The sequence below is a fragment of the Pan paniscus genome, chromosome 8 (genome assembly GCF_029289425.2).
Source record: "Pan paniscus chromosome 8, NHGRI_mPanPan1-v2.0_pri, whole genome shotgun sequence".
In the NCBI taxonomy this organism is placed as follows: Eukaryota; Metazoa; Chordata; class Mammalia; order Primates; family Hominidae; genus Pan; species Pan paniscus.
In genome coordinates, this window is record NC_073257.2 from 116,545,682 (window position 1) to 116,566,500 (window position 20,819).

Consider the following 20,819-nt stretch of genomic DNA (forward strand, 5'->3'; position numbering starts at 1 on the left):
AAGTTACCAAGGTGGCTTCCTGAAAAGTGGGTTTCAGTTTTTTAACTGAGAGTTTATTATCCTGCATCTAACTGTGCATCCTGCCGATCTGTGAGCTGGGTAGGACCTATTGTTTCTAGTGAACTTACAGCATGTAAAGCATGACCACCTATGGGTTAACATTTAGGTAGAGGAGGAACTTCTAGGGACAGAAGAAAACAGGAAACACCTCAGAGTCTGAGTCCCTTCTCAGGTATGGGGGCTGGGTCAGCCTTTACCTGAAATAAAATAAGAGCAAGGGATGCAGGGAAGTGAGCTCCTGTGGCCCTCACCCTCCCCTCTACCCAGCACCCTCCACTTTCCTTCTGACCTAGGGAAAATGGTCTAATACTGGTCCTTTGTGTCTTCACTTTTTTTTTCTGAGCCCTTCACATTTTAAATCTGATATCCTAATGGTGAATGAGTTGGGGATGGTTTGGGAAGGCGTTTTAGGGATGGTGACTCTTGAAATCAGAGCCTGTGCTATTTGCCTAATTTTTCCAATTTTTAGGGCTGGCATCAGGGAGAGGTAGGACAGTCCAGACATCTTTCTGGTCCAGAGACGCCTATTTCCTGTCTGACTCATGCCTGAGCCTCAAAAAGCTCCCATGAGAGGAGAGCCATGGGCTCTGGCCAAAGACTGGCTCTTCTCTCTGTGTTGGTCAAGTACTTACAATGATGGATTTTTCTTGGTTTAAGCGGAGGGGCAATTGGGGAGAGCTTTGCTCAGTACCTTTTTTTCCTTTTTAAATTTTATTTATTTATTTAAAATACATATGACATAAAATTTGCCATTAGAATCATTTTTACTGCTACAACTCAGTGCCTATTAATGAAGAACCACTTAAACAGTGACTTCCTCTTGCTCTGTTCTTCATACAATTAAATTCTCTTCTTCAGCATCTGAGCAAATATGGGGATTTCTAGTTTATTCCCCTCTTCTGCCTTCTCCTGTTCCGTCTCTAACCATTTTCTCTTCTTTCTTCCCAGAACAGGGGCCCATGGAGTTGGGAATGAGGACGAGTCTTGTAATATTCAGGGATAAGAAATAGGGGAGTATTTTTCATCTCCCCCTTGACAGCTATGTTATTTATTTATTTATAAAGATAATCATACCTACTATCACCCAGAGAAAGATATGTGTCTTGCTCTACCACCCTAACTTGTTCTCCTGAAGCAGGGATGGTAATGCCAAATTATCTGCTCCTTGACCATCATGGGCATCCTAGCAATCAGTGACATACCTCAACAGGCAAGCTGCCCTTGTCCAATGCAGTCTTGACATTGTGACTTAGTCTTGGCTAAGCCTTTTTAAGAGGACACTTGCTTGTACATAGCTGAGATCAAACACACTTCATAGTTGAGTTATTACCTATATATTTATTAGTATCATTGTTATTTAAGGTAGTATGATTTGGGAATATAGATAGATAGATAGATAGACAGACAGACAGATAGATAGATAGATACATATCATCCTGCAATAAATAGTTTTTAAAATATCTTGAACAAATTCCTAATTGCACTTCAGTACTGTGATCGATGATGAACAAGAAACAGTTCAGACTTGATCTCGGCCTTCTGGGAACTTAAAATCTAAGAGAAGTATGTGTAGGCGGAAGGATGGAAATCCAAATCAATATTGGAATCAAAAGTGAAGCATCTGGGGATGGGATCCAGCATTTACTGAAGGTCTGCTGTGGGCCGGGTGCCAGTCTTGGGTGCTTTATTTGTGTCAGTTCATTTTTCCCTCATAACTTTATGAGTTGGAGGTTATTACTATCTCTCTTTAACAGAAAACTGTGATGAAGAGAAGTTAGATTATCAAGCTCACATGGCTAATAAGCTTCAGAGTGGGTAATGAAATAGAGGAAAATACAGATGTAAGGTAGTTGAGTCTACTGTATTATTGATGTTGAAATCAGGATATTACAGAGTTTGTGAGTGCGGATAGGCTGAGAGTATCAGAGCAAAAGGGTGGGAGAAGGTAAAGACATCAGCTTTTATTTCATTTTAAAATGACATAATTTTGCAAAAATGATAGACCACAATTAGGATACTCTTACTGTGTGCCAAACATTGAGCTGTAACTTTTGCATTCAGCATCTTGTTTAATCTTCATGGTGACTCGATGAAGTTTCTACTATTATGAGCCACATTGTAAAGATGAGTAAATAAAAGCATGGTGGGGCTCAATACCTGACCCAGCTCACAAAGCTGGTGAGTGACAGAGCTGCAAGTCCCACGTGGACCATCTGACTTGAGAGCTCCTTACTTGATGAGTTACAGAGCCCACTTCTCCAATTCATACCAGCAAGGGAAGCAAGGCCTCAGCAATGCAAGGTTGAACTGCTGACCCCATGAGGGCTAAGATGGGTTTTCAGCTCCTGGGCCTTTTTTCAATTAGGCTGGCACGTTCTTTTCTAGAAGCCTTCATTGAATATTTGTACTTAAGCTCTGGTGTTTCCAGGCAAAGAGCAAGATGAGTAAAGGCTTGGAGGTGAGAAGTAATAGGGTGTTTTTGGGAACTAGGAGAGGCAGGAAGAGATGGGTCCAGATCACACAGGCATTGCATAGCCCACTGGCAAACTTGCATGTTATTTTTATAGGCACTGGGAACTCTTAGTAATTTTGAACAAGGGAAACATGTAATTAGCAGTGGCATCAATTGTCCTCAAAACACCACAAAATTCATTCTCCCTACTTCATGGGAGGAAAAAGAAAGGCTCAGAGAGGCTGAGTTTTTGCCTGGAGTCAGTCAGCAACTTGTTAGTGGAAGGAGCAGCAGAAGCCCACACTGCCGTCTCTCCTTCCAGCTCTGGGAGCTGCCGGCTGCCTTCCTTTCACTCTGCCTGTTCCCTTCCCACCTCTTGCCCGCTCCCTCCTGGCACAGTGGAGTCCTCTCCATCATTACAGCAGCCAGTGGGGTTCTGTTGTAATTAAAGGAAGCCAACAGGGAGAAGCAAAGCAGAGCAAGGGAAAAAAGCAACCACCAACACCACACAAACTCCGTAACAACTGCTGTCTATCGCCTTTCATGGGCACTTGCTTGCTTTAAGTACAGCAGAGGGAAACCCCATAGGATGGTGTGGGAAAGCAGGTTATTAAGTTGCCTCCAGGCTGGCAGAGGGGGGATTTACTCCTTTTCTTGTCCTCCTTACCCTGCAGTGCAAAACTGATCAAATATTAAAAGTTGAAAGAGACTTCGAAGGCCATTTAGTTCAACTTCTCCTCCAAGGCAGGGCTTCCTCCATTGCTTTCCTCTCTCCGCATAGCATCTCTGATATGTTGTTATGTGGTGGCTCCCTCGCTCCCCAGCTCCCCACATTTTCTGGATCAAAGCTTAGGTAGGGATGGGAAGACATTTTCACTAGCAAAATACTGGCCACACAAGCCTGTTGTCATTTACGGCAATGACTTCAGAAATGTTTAATTAATTCATTTATCCAATTAGCCTCTTGCTCTCTGAAATGCTTTTGCTAGGTTGCTGAGCAACTAGGACAGACTTTGAACACATGCATGCTGCTGCTGAATGAACCAGGAGCTTTTTCCTTCACCCTGGCAGCCCCCTACTCCTCTTCTTTTATTTTTCTGATGCGCAGTAAAGAACATCTCTATCATCCCCCATCCTTCTCGCCTTCCCCACCCTGGCCTCTCTGAATGTGCACGCTGCCTGCCTTAACACATTTCCAAAGGTAACTTTTATGCCAAGCATTTGTCATGGACAAGGAGACTGACAGGATATATGGGCACACAGAGATGCCTCTGTAAAATAATGAAATTATCTGGGCTCAGGCATGACTTGGGAAGAGCTTTGCTGGTTGTTGGGGGAGGCGAGGGTGAAGGCTGGCTAAGGGTAGGCTCAGATGCATTGGGGAAGAAGGTGCAGTCTGTCTTGGGGTGATGTTGCATTAAGTGCAGCTTGACTAGGCAGCAGTTCCATCTGTCTTTACAGTGTGTCCTTCATGGGGGAATTGTCAGCCATCCCCAGTCTGGAGTGCATTGTGCAATAAACAGGAGCGGGGCTTAAGGTGAAAATGAAAGGAAAAATATCAACCCAGGAGGGCAGCAAAATGCCTTGAGGAATCATCCTTGACGTGTAACATATTTCCGTTTAAGGATGTGAAAATGCCACAGGCTGCTTCACTGAGTTAGAATGTTAGAGATGGACTTTGAGCTCAAATTGCCATCATTCTTCGTTTTTACAGATGAGAAAATCGAAGCTCAGGGAGGATAAACTGTTTGCTCAGTGTCTCACAGCCCTGTCCTGCTTATGTCACCACATTCCTCCTCTTAGATTTCATTAAGGGGCCCTTGTCCATAAAATTAGTCACTTGAGTCATCAAAGCTTACTTTTAAAATTTTGACTTTATTTTGGAGTAGTTGAAGTTGGCAGTGAAGATTTGCAGCGCTCAAGGATCTTGGCATCTATCTCCCCATTCACCTTGACATGTGTGTATTGCAGATACTAGGGGCGCGTGCTTGGGCCCAGTATTCAAATATGAATGAGGAAGGGTCCCTTGTCTTCAAAGAGCTCCCCCAAACCCCTCATGTGGTGGAAGAGATGGACAGTAAAGGAGGAAGGAACTCCTTCTCAGAGACATTAAAGAAGCATTCAGAGAAGAGGAGCTGGGCAATTTGCTGGGCCCAGATCTTACAGTGAAGGGGGCTATGGGGATGGGATGGGGGTGGAGGACATTCCTGGTCAAGGGGACAGCATGGGCCCAGTAAGGAGGCATGAGAGATGGTGACATGTTTGAGGACTGGAGAGTGGCCTGAGAATAGAGCCTTCCAGCTCTCTGGCTTTTCTCTGATACATGGTGGATGGTTTGGTGCTGCCCACACCGACTTCTGGAAGACACCGCCTCTTGCTCTCTGGAATAATAAGAAAGCACAGTTATCTCTATGCATGTATCAGTATGAAAAAGCATATGCCAGGATTCCTGGATAGAAATGACTTCCCTTTGAAGTTAGTTCATAAATAATGATGAAGACCATAAAAGTACACATGCACTGCACACATTTAGCTACTGCTGTGGACTGTGCTTGCTGGGAGCAGAACCTTCAGGAAAACCAGCTGCCCAGAGAAAGAATGAGGGACTATACATTCGCTAAAGCACGGGCTCCCAGAGCCTCCTGTAGGACCAAGGGAGACCTTTTATGGAACAGGGTCTATTCCACGGCACTCACAATTGTAGCAATCACTTAGTCACTCTGAAATTCCAAGAGACAGTCAGAGAAAAAAAGTGGCCTGTGACAATGATTGCCCTGACCAAACCTTTCCAAGGCAGCAGATGCTTCTTTACTTCCAAGCATTGCCCGTCATGATCAAGTTCTTCCTCCAGCAGTGCAGCCATGTTTCCCTGGTGGCAGACATTCCTTTTCCAAGGTTGGGCTTGCTTTTAGAGGGCCCAGAGATGGCAAACAGCATTGTGTAGTGCTCCTTAGTATAAACTCTCCTCTGGGATTGTTCTTAACAAGGTGGTTTGAGTTTCTCTAGGAATTAAGCTGGGGCTGGCTATTATTTTTCTGGTAAGACTTGTTACTCTAAAATGCATATGGGGCCAAAATCACAATAGTCTGTCTTTGGAGCAATCAGACGCACATGGCAATCTAAGGCTCTGGTTAGGAAGAGTCCGTGGGTTCTTATTCAATAAATATTTAATACTTTGGGCTTTGATGGCTGTAGACACTGTCTGCTTGGGTTTTCCTACACCAAAAGGTGAAGTCTCTGGTGGTCACTGCCTCTTGTTTGTTTCTTTGATTTCCTTTGACGAAAAACAATTCTTGTCTTGGTGAGGTCTATTAAATCTGTTCTTTTCCAAAATGGGGCTGGTAGTGCATGGTGGACAGAACTGGAACTTTCCCTCTGGTCATTCCTTGCCATCCCCTGGGTGATTCGGTTTCCCATTTTCTGGGATGTGCTGATAGGGCTTGTCTCCCGCCCCCTCTTATATAAGGAGGCAGGGTGCATCTAGTGCCAGATTTTATTCAACCCTGTAACAATCCCCCCTTTATGACATCACTGCTCATCACCATGGAAACATTTCCTCCGAGTCACAGAGACTGGATTGTGGCATCATAGCATCAGGCAGGAGGAGGAGAAGAGGAAAGGGGAGAGGATTGAAACTGCCTGGAGGGATGAAATGCCAATAAAATAGGACGCAGTCACAGAAATAGGATTTTTCTGTCCGGATCCTTGAATGGAGAATCTAACCATGAGCCGCAGGAATAAACCTTATCTAGCATAAGGAGGAAGAGCTTTTGTGGAATGCAGACCTGGGACCTTTTGTTCCTGTGCAGTATTTCTTCAGGGAAATGGAATAATTTTAATGAGAGCTATCCTGTATTTTGTTTTATTTTAGAGACAGGGTCTTGCTCTGTTGCCCAGACTGGAGTGCAGTGATGTGATCATAGCTCACTGTAACCTCAAACTCCTGGGCTCAAGTGATCCTCCTGCCTCAGTTTCCCAAGTAGCTGGGACTATAGGTGCATGCCTCCATACCCAACTATTTTTTTTTTATTTTTGATAGAGATGGGGTCTCTCTGTGTTTCTCAGGCTGGTCTATCCTGTATTTTATATGCATTTCTTATTTGATCCTCACAAAGTCTCTTTGGACTATTGGATCAGAGAGGTTAAATAACCTGCCTAAGGTAACACGGCTAGAAAATGGCAGAGCTGAAAATTATTAGGGGCATAAGATGTAAACTGTGTTCCCATGCAGCTTAGTGTTGGGAGAGAGAGAGAGAGAAGAGAGAGAATATGTTGGAGACAATTATCAAGTTAATAACATATACATAGTTAAAATTGTGGTAGGTGTCATGAAGAGAACAGACATGATGCTTTCAGTGAGGAGATACTGGAGTGTGCATAGGAACTACTTATGTTTGTATGTTATTAAATTTGGGACAAGGCTTTGAACCTAGTTGGTATGGACTTAGACGTGCAAGGCACTGTGCTGACATATGTACTGACTTTCCCGAGCTCACCTGCTGGGCCCCACAACCAATACACTTCTCCTCAGCTGCTTTTCTCTGCCTATGCCCCATCTTCTTGCTTCTCCATTTGTCTTCTCCCTTCTCCTGAGATCTTCCTGCCTGCCCTCCTCTCTTGATCCTGTTTCTTCCTACTGATCTCTGATCTTCTCTTTCTCTAGACTATAAACTCCTCGAGAGAGAAAACTGTTCCCCTGTTTTATATCTTGGTTTACCCAAGGATCAGGCTCTAGCCTGATCTAGGTCTGCTTCTATGGTCTTCTACAGAAATAAATGAGCAATGTCCCTTTTTAAAGAAAAAAAATGACTACATTTTTCACAGTTAAAAAATATTGTCTAGTAGACTTTTCTTAACAAACGCTGGCTGATAAATGAATGAACAAGTAACAAGTGAGCATTAAAAGGGAACAAAACCCCAGAGTAAATGGCCAATCCTGTGTTGTTCTACAGCTTGTTTGTCATTGTTGTTTGCATAGGTTCATTATGATTGTGATTTTAAGTTGTATTCATGTGATCTAGCCACCTTTTCTCTTAATACAACTGGTCCAAGTCTGTAGGATGGTGTCAGCTTAGTGCTTCACAGGGTTCTAAGAGCTGGGGGTGCTTTGCCATGGACCTCCTCTGGGAGCTGCTGTCCTGGTGCCCCATGTGGCAATAGATGGATGTAAGGAGGCCTCATACTTTCCATTTGTGTCACCTTGCTGAGCTTTCCTTGATTCATCTGAGTTTCAGGAGTGTTTGCCACTTGAGTTCAAGGCACCTTCGTGGCACTCCTAGGATTTAAAGTGGGCAGGTTGGTCTCAGTTTGGTCTCCAGTGTCTGGGTTACCCAACTCAGATGAGCACCTTGCTGGTTGGAGGTCTGCAATTAGACTTTATTGCAACAGCTGTGTGTGTGTGCGCGCGCGCGTGTGTGTGCACGCGCATTAGTAAACCATATTAAGTGCCTTTACTATCCAACCTTGTTCTTTCCAGGGCCTACAGTAACTTGGTCTGACTTCTAAGGGGGCCCTTCTGGGCCTGCTTTATTGATTCTATCAGAACCATTTATGACGGGCACATGTAGAACTACTAAGTGCCTTTTTTTCCTCTTTTTCTTTGTTAAGTGTTACATGGGGAGTGAATAGTGAATTAATTAAGATCACAGGGTTTGGAGTGAGAGAGACAAGAATTTGATCCTGGTTTAGCCTCTTACTAGCTATATGGTCTTGGGCAAGTTACCTATATTCCCTACATTTAAATGTCTTCATATACAAAATAGGCATGAATATATATTAGTACCTACTTCATAATGTTGATATTCAGATTCAGTGAGATACACTTGTATTGTCTTACCATGATGTCTGTCTCATCAAAATTAACTGTATTTAAGTGGGTCAAATGTACCATTTGCATATTTTCCCCAAAAATTATGCAAATACTTTTTGAACTCAGAATAAAACTTGAACTATAGCACAGATCATATCTAGACTTTCTCAAGTTTGAATTAGAAGGGTCAGAATAATTGGCATTTTAATTGTTCACCATTTACAGGCACCATAGGTGAAGGGAGTCTAGGAAGAATAACTCTTAGTTGGAACTAATTCCCGAGAGCCTTATCAGATATTAGAGATATTTTCCCCAAGTGCGATTCTGACATTAGGACTGTTAAAGCAAATTAAACAGGTGCAGTCCCCTCCCTCTGAGAGCAAAGAGTTATCTTCCAGCGGGGAAGTTAGTTCAGCTGGACATGTGTCTGTGTTGATATGCACATACACTTCAGCAGAGAGAAGTGTTAAGAACAAGCACTGCCACTCAAAAGTGGCTCTGTGACTTTAGGAAGTCAGTTCATCTTTCTGGGCCTCCAAATCTTCAGTATAGAAGGGGAAAGGGTAGTAGCTACTATATGCTTTTTCCCTTCAGCATGTTTATTGATGTATAATATACATGTACTAGAGTGCACAGGTTTAAAACATTTATTATTTTTATTGTGGCAAAATACACATAACATAAAAGTTTACCATCTTAACCATTTTAAAGTGTATAGTTCAGTAGCGTTAAGTACATTCATAATGTTGTACCAGCGTCACTGCCATTCATCTCTAGAACGCTTTTCATCTTGCAAAACGAACTCCATACACATTAAATAATTAGTCCCCATTCTACCCTACTTCCAGCCCTGACAACCATCATTCTACTTTGTGTCTCTATGATGTTGATTACTCTAGCTACCTTAATAAGTGGAATCATATAGCATTTGCCTTTGGAATATTTCACTTAGCATGATGCCCTCAAGGTTCATCCATGTTGTAATATGTGTCAGAATGTCCTCCCTTTTTAAAGCTGAATAATATTCCATTGTATGTATTTACCATGTTTTGTTTATCCATTCACCTGTTGATGAACACTTGGGTTGCTTTCATATTTCAGCTATTGGGAATAATGTTGCTATGAACATGGGTATATGGTATACCAGTATCTCTTTGAGATCCTGCTTTCACTTCTTTTGGGGAAATGCCCATAAGTGGAATTGCTATATTATATTGTAGTTCTACATTTAGTTTTTTGAGGAACCATCACACTGTTTTCAATAGTAGCTGTACCAATAGAACACAAGTCTTCCAATTTCTCCACGTCCTCACCAACACTTTCTGTTTTTTTTTTTATAGTAGTCATCTGAATGGAAGAAGTAGTAGCTCATTGTAGTTTTTATTTTTATTTCTCTAATGATTAGTGATATTGAACATCTTTTCATGTGCTTATTAGTCATTTGTGTATCTCCTTTGGAGAAATGTCTATTCAAGTCCTTTGCCCATTTTTGAAATTGAGTTGCTTGTTTTGTTGTTGAGTTTTGGGAGTTCTCTATATATTCTGCATGCCAACCCCTTATCAGATGTATGATTTGCAAATATTCTCTTCCATTCTGCAGGTTGCCTTTTTACTCTGCTGATGGCATCTTTTGATATATAAAATTTTTTAATTTTCATAAACTCCAATTTTTCTCTTTTGTTGGCTATGCCTTTGGTGTTGTATCTAAGAAATCCAATGTAGTGAAACTTTTCCCATAAATTTTCTTCTAAGAGCATTATGGTTTTAGGTCTTACATTTAGGTCTTTTATTCATTTTGAGTTAATTTTTATATATGGTGTTAGGTATTTAATTGTTTTCTATCAAGTTTTCTCAGCACCATTTATTGAAAAGACTGTCCTTTCCCCATTGAATGGCCTTTGCACCTTTCTCAAAAATCATTTGACCATTTATATGAAGGTTTATTTCTGGGCTCTATTCTATTGGTTTATGTATCTGTCTTTATGCTAGTGCCACACTGTTTTGATTACTGTAGCTTTGTAGTAAGATTTTATTCAGGAAGTATAAGTCTTCTAGATTTGTTTTGCTTTTTCAGGACCGTTTTAGCTATCCAGGCTCCCTTGAGATTCCATATGAATTTTAGGATGGGCCTTTCTATTTCTGCAAAAAACATCATTGGGATTTTGATAGAGATTGCATTGGATCTGTAGATTGCTTTGGATAGTATTGACATTTTGACAATATTAAGTCTCTTGTTCATGAACATGGGGTTTTTCCATTTATTTATGTCTTTAATTTCTTTCAGCAGTATTTTATAATTTTCATTGACAACTCTTTTCTGTCCTTTGATAATTCCTAAGTATTTTATTATTTTTACTGCTATTATAAATGAAATTGTTTTCATAATTTTCTTTTCCAATTGTTCCTTGTTAATGTAATGATATGCAATTGATTATTGTCTGTATCCTGCTACTTTGCTGAATTTATTAGTTCCAATCTTTTTTTAAACTTTAAGTGTTGTACATACTATATCATATCGTCTGTAAACAGAGATAATTTTACTTCTTTCTTTCCAATTCGTATGCCTTTTTTTTTCTTGCCTAATTGCTCTGGTTAGAACTTTCAGTACTGTGTTGAACAGTATTGGTAAAAGCCAGCTTCCTTGACTTGTTCCTGATCCTAGAGGAAAAGTTTTCAGTCTTTTATGATTGAGTATGATGTTAACTGTGTGTTTTTTTTAATATGGCTCCTATTATGTTAAGGTAGTTTCATTCTTTTACTTATTTATTTATTTATTTATTTTGGCGACAGAGTCTTGTTCTGTTGCCCAGGCTGGAGTACAGTGGCACAATCTGAGCTCATTGCAACCTCTGCCTTCCAGGTTCAAGAAATCCTCCTACCTCAGTCTCCCAAGTATCTGGGACTACAGGTGTGTGCCACCATGCTTGGCTAACTTAAATATTTTTTTTTTCTTTTGTAGAGATGAGGTCTTACTATATTGCCCAGGATCTTGAACTCCTGGGCTCATTTTTTTCTGCCTCAGGCTCTCAAAGTGCTGGGATCACAGGTGTGAGCCACCATGCCTGGCTGGGGTAGTTTCCTTCTATTCCTAGTTTGTTGAGTGTTTTTATCATGAAAGGGTTGGTGGATTTTGTCAAATGCTTTTTCTGCATCAACTAAGGTGATCGTGTGTTTTTTTCTGTTTCATTCTGTTAATGTGGTATACTGGTCAATTTTCATATGTTGAACCATCCTTGTATTCCAGGAATAAATACCACTTGTCATGGCGTATAATCCTGCTAAGATGCTGCCACATTTGGTTTACTAGTATTTTGTTGAGGATTTTTCCAGCTGTGTCAATAAGGGATACTGGTCTATAGTTTTCTTTTCTTATAGTGTCTTTGACTGGCTTTGGTATCAGGGTAATTAATGCTGGCTTCATAGAATGAGTTAAAGAGCTTCCCCTCCTCTTCAGTTTTTTGGAAAAGTTTAAGAAGGATTGGTGATAGTTCTTTAAATATTTGGTAGAATTCACTGGTGAAACCATCAGGTCCAGGGTTTTTATTTTTTGGAAGATTTTCGGCTACTTAATTTCCTTACTGTTATAGGTCTATTCTGATTATCTACTTCTTCATCATTTAGTGTTGGTAGGTTTTGTGTTTCTAGGAATTTGTCCATTTTATCTAAGTTTTCCAATTTGTTGGCATACAATTGTTCATAGTACTCATTTATAGTCCTTTCTGTTTCTGTAGAATCAATAGTAATGTTTCCAGTTTCATTTTTTATTTTAGTGATTTGAGTCTTCTCTCTTTTTTTCTTAGTCTAGTGAGGTAAATATTTGTCAATCTCACTGATCTTTTCAAATAACCAACTTTTGGTTTCGTTGATTTTCTCTAGTGTTTTTCTGTTCTCTGATCTCTGTTCTGACCTTTATTTTTCCTGTCTGCTAGCTTTGGGTTTAGTTTTCTTCTTTTTCTAGATTCTTAAGTTAGGTTATTGATTTGAGATCTTTCCTGTTTTTTAATTGTAAGTGTTTATAGCTATAAATTTCCCCCTTAGGACTGCTTTTGCTGCATCCCATAAGATTTGGTATTTTGTGTTTTTGTTTTCATTCATCTCTAAGTATTTTCTAATTTCTGTTTTGATGTTTTCTTTGCTGCATTGTTTGTTTAAGAGTGTGTTGTTTAATTTTCATTGCTGCTGAATAGAATGTTCTGTATATGTTTATATCTAAGTGGTTTATTGTATTCTTTCATTTCCTTATATTTGGTCTAGTTGTTTTATCTATTTTTTGAGGGTAAAGTATTAAAATCTTCAACTGTTATTATAAAGCTATTTCTCCCTTCAATTTTGTAATGCTTTTACTTGATATATTTTCATGGTCTGTCATTAAGTATTCATAACTGTTGCATTTTCCTGCTGTTCTGAACCTTTTATTAATGTATATTGTCCTTCTTTGTCTCTTGTTTACAACTTTTTTTGATTTAAAGTCGATTTTGTTAGATATTAGTATAGTCACCTTTGTTCGCTTTTGGTTAATGTTTGCATGGAATTTTTTTCTCATCTTTTCACTTCCAATGTGTTTGCATGTTTGGATCTAAACTGAGTCTCTTATAGACAGCATATAATTGGATCATGTCTTAACAACCCATTCTTCCAATCTCTGCTTTTGATTGGAGAATTTAGTCCATTTACATTTATAGTTAATTACTGATAAGGAGGTACTTACTTCTGACATGTTGATATTTGTTTTCTATATATGCCTTACAGCTTTTTTGCCCCCCATTTCCTGCATTACTATTTTCTTTTGCGTGTGTTTAGTTGATATTTTTTGTAGTAAAAAAAGTAAGTTTATTTCTTATTTCCATGTGTGTGTGTGTGTGTGTGTGTGTGTGTGTATTTTTTGATGTTGTTGTTTGTTCATTTGTTTTTGAGGCAGAGTCTCACTCTGTTGCCCAGGCTGGAGTGCAGTGGTGTGATCATAGCTCACTGCAGCCTTGAATTCCTGGGGACAAGTGATCCTCCTGCCTCAACCTCCTAGGTGCATGCCACCATGCCCAGCTAATTTTTAAATTTTTTTTGGTAGAGACAGGGTCTTGCTATGTTGCCCAGGCTGATCTCAAATTCCTGGGCTCAAGCAGTCCTCCTGCCTTGGCCTCCTATAGTGTTGAGACTACAGGCATGAGCCACTGCACCCAGTCTCCTTTTGTATATATTCTATAGCTATTTTCTTTGTGGTTACCATAGGGATTATATTTAACATCTTAAAGTTATAACAACTAACTTAAATTTATACCAGCCTAACTTCAATAACATAAAAAACTCTCCTCCTTTAACAGCTCTATCTTCACCCCTTTTGGTTGGTGATGCCATAATTACATCTTTATACATCATGTGCCCAAAAATGTAAATTAATAATTCTTTGAAATACATTAGCTAGCTAGCATACATTTTCAGTGTCCATTTCAATGAAGTTTCAACACCTGATTACGCTGATGTTACTCACCACCCAAACAAGATCAAGACATAGAACAATTTATAGCACTGCAGAAAGCTCCTTTATGTTTGCTGTAGACCAGTAGTCTCTCCCCCTGGGAATAATCAATGTTCTTTCTTCTATTAAGTTTTGTCTGTTCTTGAAAATCATATAAATGGAATAAGACAGCATGGTAGATGGCCACTATATGCAGCTCTAATGTGGTTCTAACAGCCTTTGCCTTCTAATATTCCTGTCCTTGTACAGACTCCTCCCCTGGGGTGTGGACTGGACTCAGTAACTTGCTTGTAGTGAATAGTATTTGGCAAAAGTGATGGGGTATCACTTCTGAGATTAGGTTACAAAAGACTTTGGCTTTCATTTTGATTTTGTGGTCTCTGGCTCTCCTCATTTGCTCTGATGAAAAGCCTTTGTGTTTTTAGCTGCCTTATTGGCAACAACCAATGAAGAATTAAGGCCCTTGGCCCTATATCCATAGTGAGTGAGGGAAGCAAATCTTCTCTCAGTTGAGCCTTGAGATTACGGTAGCCTGGCTGACATCTTTCGTAATGCCTTGTGAAAAATTGTGAGCTGGAAGACCCAGGTAAGATGTACCTGCATTCCTGACCCACAAAAATTGTGAGACAATAAATATCTGTTGTTTTAAACTGTTCAGTTTTGGAATAATTTGTTACACAGCAATAGATAGCTAATATGTATAATCCTTGTATTCTCTTTTTTGTTAAGGGTTTTTTTTCAATTAACATTATGTCTGTGAGATTTAACCCTGTGGATATATATAACTTTAGTTTGTTCTTTTTATTTCTCCATAGTATAGGAATATATCCAAATTATCTATCTATTCTGTAATTCATGGACATCTGACTTGTTTCCAATTTTTGGCTATATGAACATTCCTGTACATTTTTTGGACATCTGTACTCATTTCTTTGGCATATATACCCAAGGGTAGACTAGCTGGGTCATAAAGTAGATTTTAGTAGATACCACCAAGTAATTTTCCAGAGTGGTTGTACCGATTCTACTCCCTCCAGCAATGGATGAGATTTCTAATCATTTCACTTCCTTGCCAATGCCTAATTTTTTTTAACGTTTTTCATTTTAGTCATTCTGTTGGGTATGGTGATAAATCCCATTGTGGTTTTTAATTCAATTACTGAGATGTTGAGCATTTTTCATATGCCTAATGGCCATTTGGATATATTCTTTAGTAAAATGCCTGTTCAAGTATTTTGTCCATTTTATATTGCATTGTCTATTTTTAAGTTAGATTTGTAAGTTCCTTATTTTCTGGACTTGACTTCTTTGTCAGATATATTTATTGTAGATATCTTCTTACAGTCTGTTCTTAATTTTAATGAAATACAATTGAGTATTTTTTTCTTTTAAGGTTATAAAATCTTTGTCTATTCCAAGGTCAGGGAGATAGTCTCCTATGTTTTATTCTAGAAGTTTTATTGTTTTAATGTTCACATTTAGGCTCGTGATTCTTCCAGAACTTGTTTTATGTGTTGAGTGTCTGATGTGACGAAGGGGGCCAATTTCATTTTCTTTTCTCATATAGAACTCCAGATGGCCCAGCACCATTTACTGGAAAGATGTCTTTGTTGCAAATCAGGCATCTTACTTGTGTGTCCATTTGTGAACTTTCTATTTGGTTCCATTGCTCTATTTTCCTATCCTAATACCAACATCACACTGTGTTAATACTGTAGCTTTATAATCAATCTTATTATTTGGTAATCTAAGTTTGCCAATCTTATCTTTTTTTCCTTCATAATTGTCTTGGCTGTTTTGGACTGTTTGTGTTTTCATAAACATTTTAGAATCACTTGCCAATTTCCACAAAAAAATCCTGCTAGGATTTTAGGGTAGGATTATATCAGTCAGTAAGCTTGGGGAAGAGGAACCTTTTAAAATTTTCCTTAATTTCTCTCAGCAGTGTTTCATACTTTTCAGTTGAAAGGTCTTGTACATCTTTCAATAGATTTATTCCCAGGGATCTGATGCTTTGTGATACCTTAAGTGGGAATTAAAAATTTTTCATTTTCTAATTTTTGTTCCTAGTATAATCTTTAAATTGGATTTTCATTATGTCATCTGTGAACAAAGGTGTTTTGTGTCTTCATATCTTTTATTTATACCTTTTATTTCATTTTCTTGCCTTTTTGAACAGGTTATGACCTACCCACAATGTTGAATAGAAGTGGTGGTAGACATAATTCTCTTGTTCCTGAGTTCAGGGGAAAACATTCAATATTTCCCTATGAATCATCGTGTTTGCTATAGGTGGTTATGGATACTTTTTACTAGGTTATGGATAAAAGCCTCTTTTTCAAGTCTAAGTTTTGTTGACATCATCTAATTGTATGGAAAAAAGGAAAAGCTAATATATAGAAGGAATAATGATGATAACATGGGTAAGAACAAGAGAAGCAAGAGAGAAAATGAGGTAATGGAGTATGTAAAATAGGAGAATAAAAGAAGAATTTTTGGGGTGCCTCCTATGTTCCAGGTGCTCTGAGAGCCAAGTTAACTTGTGATAGGACATAGGGCTAGTGAGGACTGGAGGCTGGAGGAGAACCCAGATCTTCTGAGAATCAGAGCTTATTCTTTCTACTGCACTCAGAGGAAGAGTAAACAAAGGGGAAGATTTGTAAGGAAGAGAACAGTTACTCCCAAATCCTCCTGTAAGCCTAGGGCATTGTGTCTTTTTTCTGTCTCTTTCATCTCTTTTTTTTCTGTTTCTTTCTCAGTCATGTGATTTCTAGGTCTTGACCTTGATCTTGAATTTTAACTTGATTTCATTCTGTCTCCAGTGGTCGAATGGTAGTGTGTGCCTTCTCTCCACTTCCATCCAGATCATATGAGGTTCTTGTGTTCTGAGACATCTCTTATTTTAATTCAGCTTTTGAGACACCCATTACATAATGCCAGTTCACCCTGGTCACTCAGATCACAATGGCTGGGGCATGAGATTAATGGTCATGTCTGGATCCTCTTTGGTGTCATTGTCAGCACTCTGCAAATCATGGTTATCCAGTGCACTGGGACACACAGAATAAGCGGGTTGAGCAAGGTTCAGGCTGCAGTGAAGGCTGTAACTACCCCTGAGAAGTCCAACCTTTTGTGGTGACAGTCACGTTTATCTCCTGTGGCTGTGGACTCCATTTCAAACCCAATCTGGGCATGTTTGGGAGAGAGGCTGCTCCCCTGTTGCCTGAGCTTTTGGCAGCTGGGCCAGCTCCCCTGTCGGTTTGCTTTCTCTTTTGCAAAGTCTATCCTGAGGCTATTATTTGGTTTTCTAGCCTTGACTGAATTAGGATGGTTCCATTTAAAGTGAAAACAATATAACACAACCTTAAAAAAGGACTGAAGAAGAAACAGAATAAAGAGAGGTTGAATGCAAATGTGTTTTGCAGTGTTTTAATGTATTCGGGATGTTCCTCTAACATTAGCCAGCCTGTCGCAGCCTGCCCAGGAACCTGGTGCATTTGTTGTGTGGCAGAAAAGGTTGCTGAACAAGAGGCTGAGGTTTGGGCTGAGAAGTTGCCTGAGGCCTCCTGAACCATCATCTTCATTACTGAAACATTAAACACCCTTTGGTCCCCAGGGCTTGCTATCAGAGCAGTTGGCTCAGAGGACGAAATGTGGCAGGAATGAGGCCATTATCTGCCATTATCCTGTTGTTCTGTAAGATATCCCTATATCCCACCTATATCCCACCCCAGTAGCCAGTTGTTTCTCAGTGTGACTTTCTGGAGAAAGTGTGGATAAATCAAGATCATCCATCTTCATTCCTGGAAACATAGGGGGTGAAGAGAGAGAGAGAGAGACTGACTGCATATGCTTAGCAAAGAGGACCAATCTCATTATTACATTTAAAATATTTGTTTCCTCCCTTTTGCAGTGTTTTAAAGTATGAAGGATGATGACCAGACATTTGTTTAAAGCAGGAGGCACACCCACTTCCCAGGAGCTTGCATTCTAGTAATGACAGAATCCATGTCAATGTTAGACACATGTGTGCATGGTCTGGCCTTCAAACAATTAAACAATTGTGAGGTTGCCAAAGTTAAATTTCTTACCTGGGCATAGACCCATTGAAGCAACAATAAAGGGAGTGTACTTTAAGAATACACATGGAAGACATCTTTAGGCTTTAGTAATAAAAAGCCCTGTTTGATCAAGGAGGTTCTCGTTATTTGGGATAGACTGGTTGGGTGAACTAGACCCAGTTCACACAAGTGACTTATAGAGAGTTCAGAGCTGAGAAAGCAGCTGTTAAGTGTGTTCCTATGTGTAAGCACGTACACATCCCTGGCACATAGTAAGTGTTCTGTCAATATTAGTGAATATGACTATTATTGATGAAACAGAAGTAAAGATTAAAAACCATCTGAGTCTGGTAACCAAATTCCTAGGGTCAGAGTTTCTTTCATTTAGGGTAAAAGACACTGGCCAGTGCTGGAAAGTGAGTTAGACTGGATGTGTCCACATGTTTGTAAATGTTTTACCTGCCTCTTTGATGATTCTTCTTGGCCTAACCTAATAGGGCATGTGCTCAGGACTTGCTGCCCCTACTGTTAGCCTCCTGAGGGCAGGGACCACATCTGTCCCAGTAGTTCCTAGCCAGTAGAGTATGATATGCTCAAAATATATTGTTGCAATAATTGAATGATATTTTCAAAATGAGTCAGCAACATCTGTGGTATCCCTCAAAGTTGATACTATGGAGGTTTAAAGAAATAATAGGAACATGCCCATCACAAAGCCCTGCTCTGTTTCCTCCCCTCCCAGTGTTATGTTCAGCTCTTGGAGCCCAAGCCAAACAACAGAATCATTCACTGAGGGAAAGCAGGACAGGGAAGGATACTGGCACCCTATTGTAAAATAAACCATTACAAATATAGGTTCATTTACTCTGGAGGAGAGAAGACTTTGGGAATGAAAGTTCTAAACATTTGAAGGGCTTTTATACAGAAGAAGGATAAGAATTGTTCTCTGTGGCCTCAGAGGACAAAAGTTAGAATGTGGATGAGAAGTTGCAAGGAGGTAGACTTTCTTGCACCATAAAGAGGAACTACGCCATGGAGAGAAGTGGTTGGCAGAGTCCTGGGATCTGTTTGGGTACCTGCTGAGTGGTTAATGTGTGTGCAAGATTTTGGAATCTACCTTCAGAATTTCTTATAAAGTAGAAATTAAATAAGATGAGAACTGGGGTCTCTTTCTTGTGGGGAGGGAAGTAAAAGCTGTTGTAGTGGCCCAGGTAGACCAATTAGGGCTGCTGAGAACGTTGTCTACCTTGAAAGAGAAATGAAGGGACCCACCAGTTACTATGAATCAGGAATATTACCAGATGCTTTCTTTACATAGAGTTACTTGTCTCATAACACTGGGAGGTTAGTATTGAAGGAAACATACTCACAGAGGTAGAGTAACCAGTCCAGGGCTCACTTTTCCTGTCTTAATCCTCTCCTGGAATACTGTGTTGTCAACTGGATCCCCTTTACACCAAATCCACTTTTTCTTCATCTAAATAAATGACTCCTGGGTAGAATATCCCTGCCTCAAACTGTTCTGGAACTTTCTTCAGGGACTTGGATGGCCTTCTAAGCACTGGATTTTGCCTTGTCAGTCAAGACCTTCTTCTCTTTCCTGCAGAGTCCTTGCCGAGGGCTCTTGATTGCAGCATTCCATTTCTTTCCCTCTGCCTTGGTGGAGGGTTTCAGAGAGGGTTCTGTTGACCTTCTTTTAATTGCTAATAATTATTCAATTTTATATAGCCCACAGTGATAAATATTCATGAAAAGCACAGTGTATCAAGATCCAACACTTTAAGCTATTGTGTTTTTTAAATTAAACTGAAACATGGGATTAAATGCAATAAAACGAAAAAAAGAGAGCATATATTGTTATCTATTTCAGTCCTGCTGTGAGACTGCATGGGAGGCCTATAGGAAACCTTGACCTGGGTGCTGCAGTGTTCTGTCCTAAAGTATGTAAGGGAGACCTCTAAAACATCTGGACCGGCTGGATTCATTCATTCATTCACACATTTATTCATTAATTCACTCAGCACACATTTACTGATTGCTACCATGAGCCTTCCTAGTGCCTCTCAGAGGGATACAAATAGACTAGAACAGGGACCCCAAGGAGCTCACTGTTGAGTCCTAGATGAGGCAGCTGCATGAATCAGCCATGCCAGAGTTGCATAGTAAATACAAGTAAGCACATAAAACAGCATTCACACGGGGGCAGTGAGCAGCTGCCTGGGGTGGTAGATGTGGTGTTGTAGAGGAGATGGTCCCCATCAGGACTTAATACTTTATTAGTCCTGCCTTCAGTGCATCTTTTCTCAACCTAGTGAGTCTCATCTCCAGGCATGTGCCAGAAGCAGGCCACCGACCTTCTCCTCTTTCCCTGGAGAGGCTGTCCCCCGTGTGGACTCTGAAGTCAGGCTGCATGGGTTCACATCCCAGCTCTGCCACTTCCCAACTGCATAACCGTGGGTGAGTCATTTGACCTCCCCATGCCTTAGTTTCCTTATCTGTAAAATGGGGATAATTCATAGAACCTACTGTACAGGATTGTTGTGAGGGCTAAACTAGTAACTGCACGTGAGGGGCACAGACCAGTGTCTGGCACACTCGAAGTGCCAAAATGCTGACACGCTTTATTATTATTTGTGCCGAGGCCTTGGCCCATGACTTCCAGGTTCTCTGGAGGGCTCTTGTGAGGTTTTGCTCTGTAGGAAGCAGGCAAGCTGCAGGTGCGCCCTTGTGGAGAGTTCTGAATCGCTCCTGAGAGCTTCTCTCAAGCACCAGCAAGAAGGAGGCAACGAAAAGCCTTAGCAAATACCTCCCAGACCACCAGCCTTCAGAAGGAGCAGGAGGCCAGGCAGGCCCTGCGGGGAACAGAGAGCAGGAGGGACAGGCGCCAGGGCAGAGAGCAAACTCCCTAGGACCCCACCTTCCGCAGAGCTCCGCCTCGGTTGCCTTCTCTCCCGGGAAGAAGAC

General features: G+C 40.3%; 1 protein-coding gene and 1 long non-coding RNA gene across 2 annotated transcripts in view; one reads left to right on the plus strand and one right to left on the minus strand.

Moving 5' to 3' along the window:
• Window positions 1-20,819, plus strand: part of SORCS3 (sortilin related VPS10 domain containing receptor 3) — a 616,732-nt gene that overhangs the window by 19,021 nt on the left and 576,892 nt on the right. The gene's annotated exons all lie outside the window — the stretch shown is intronic.
• LOC130540562 (uncharacterized) lies at window positions 4,368-6,011 on the minus strand. The gene is made up of 2 exons (XR_008954558.1): window positions 5,209-6,011; window positions 4,368-4,893 (listed from the first exon to the last, which is right to left on the minus strand). It is a non-coding gene; the product is annotated as an uncharacterized LOC130540562 (long non-coding RNA).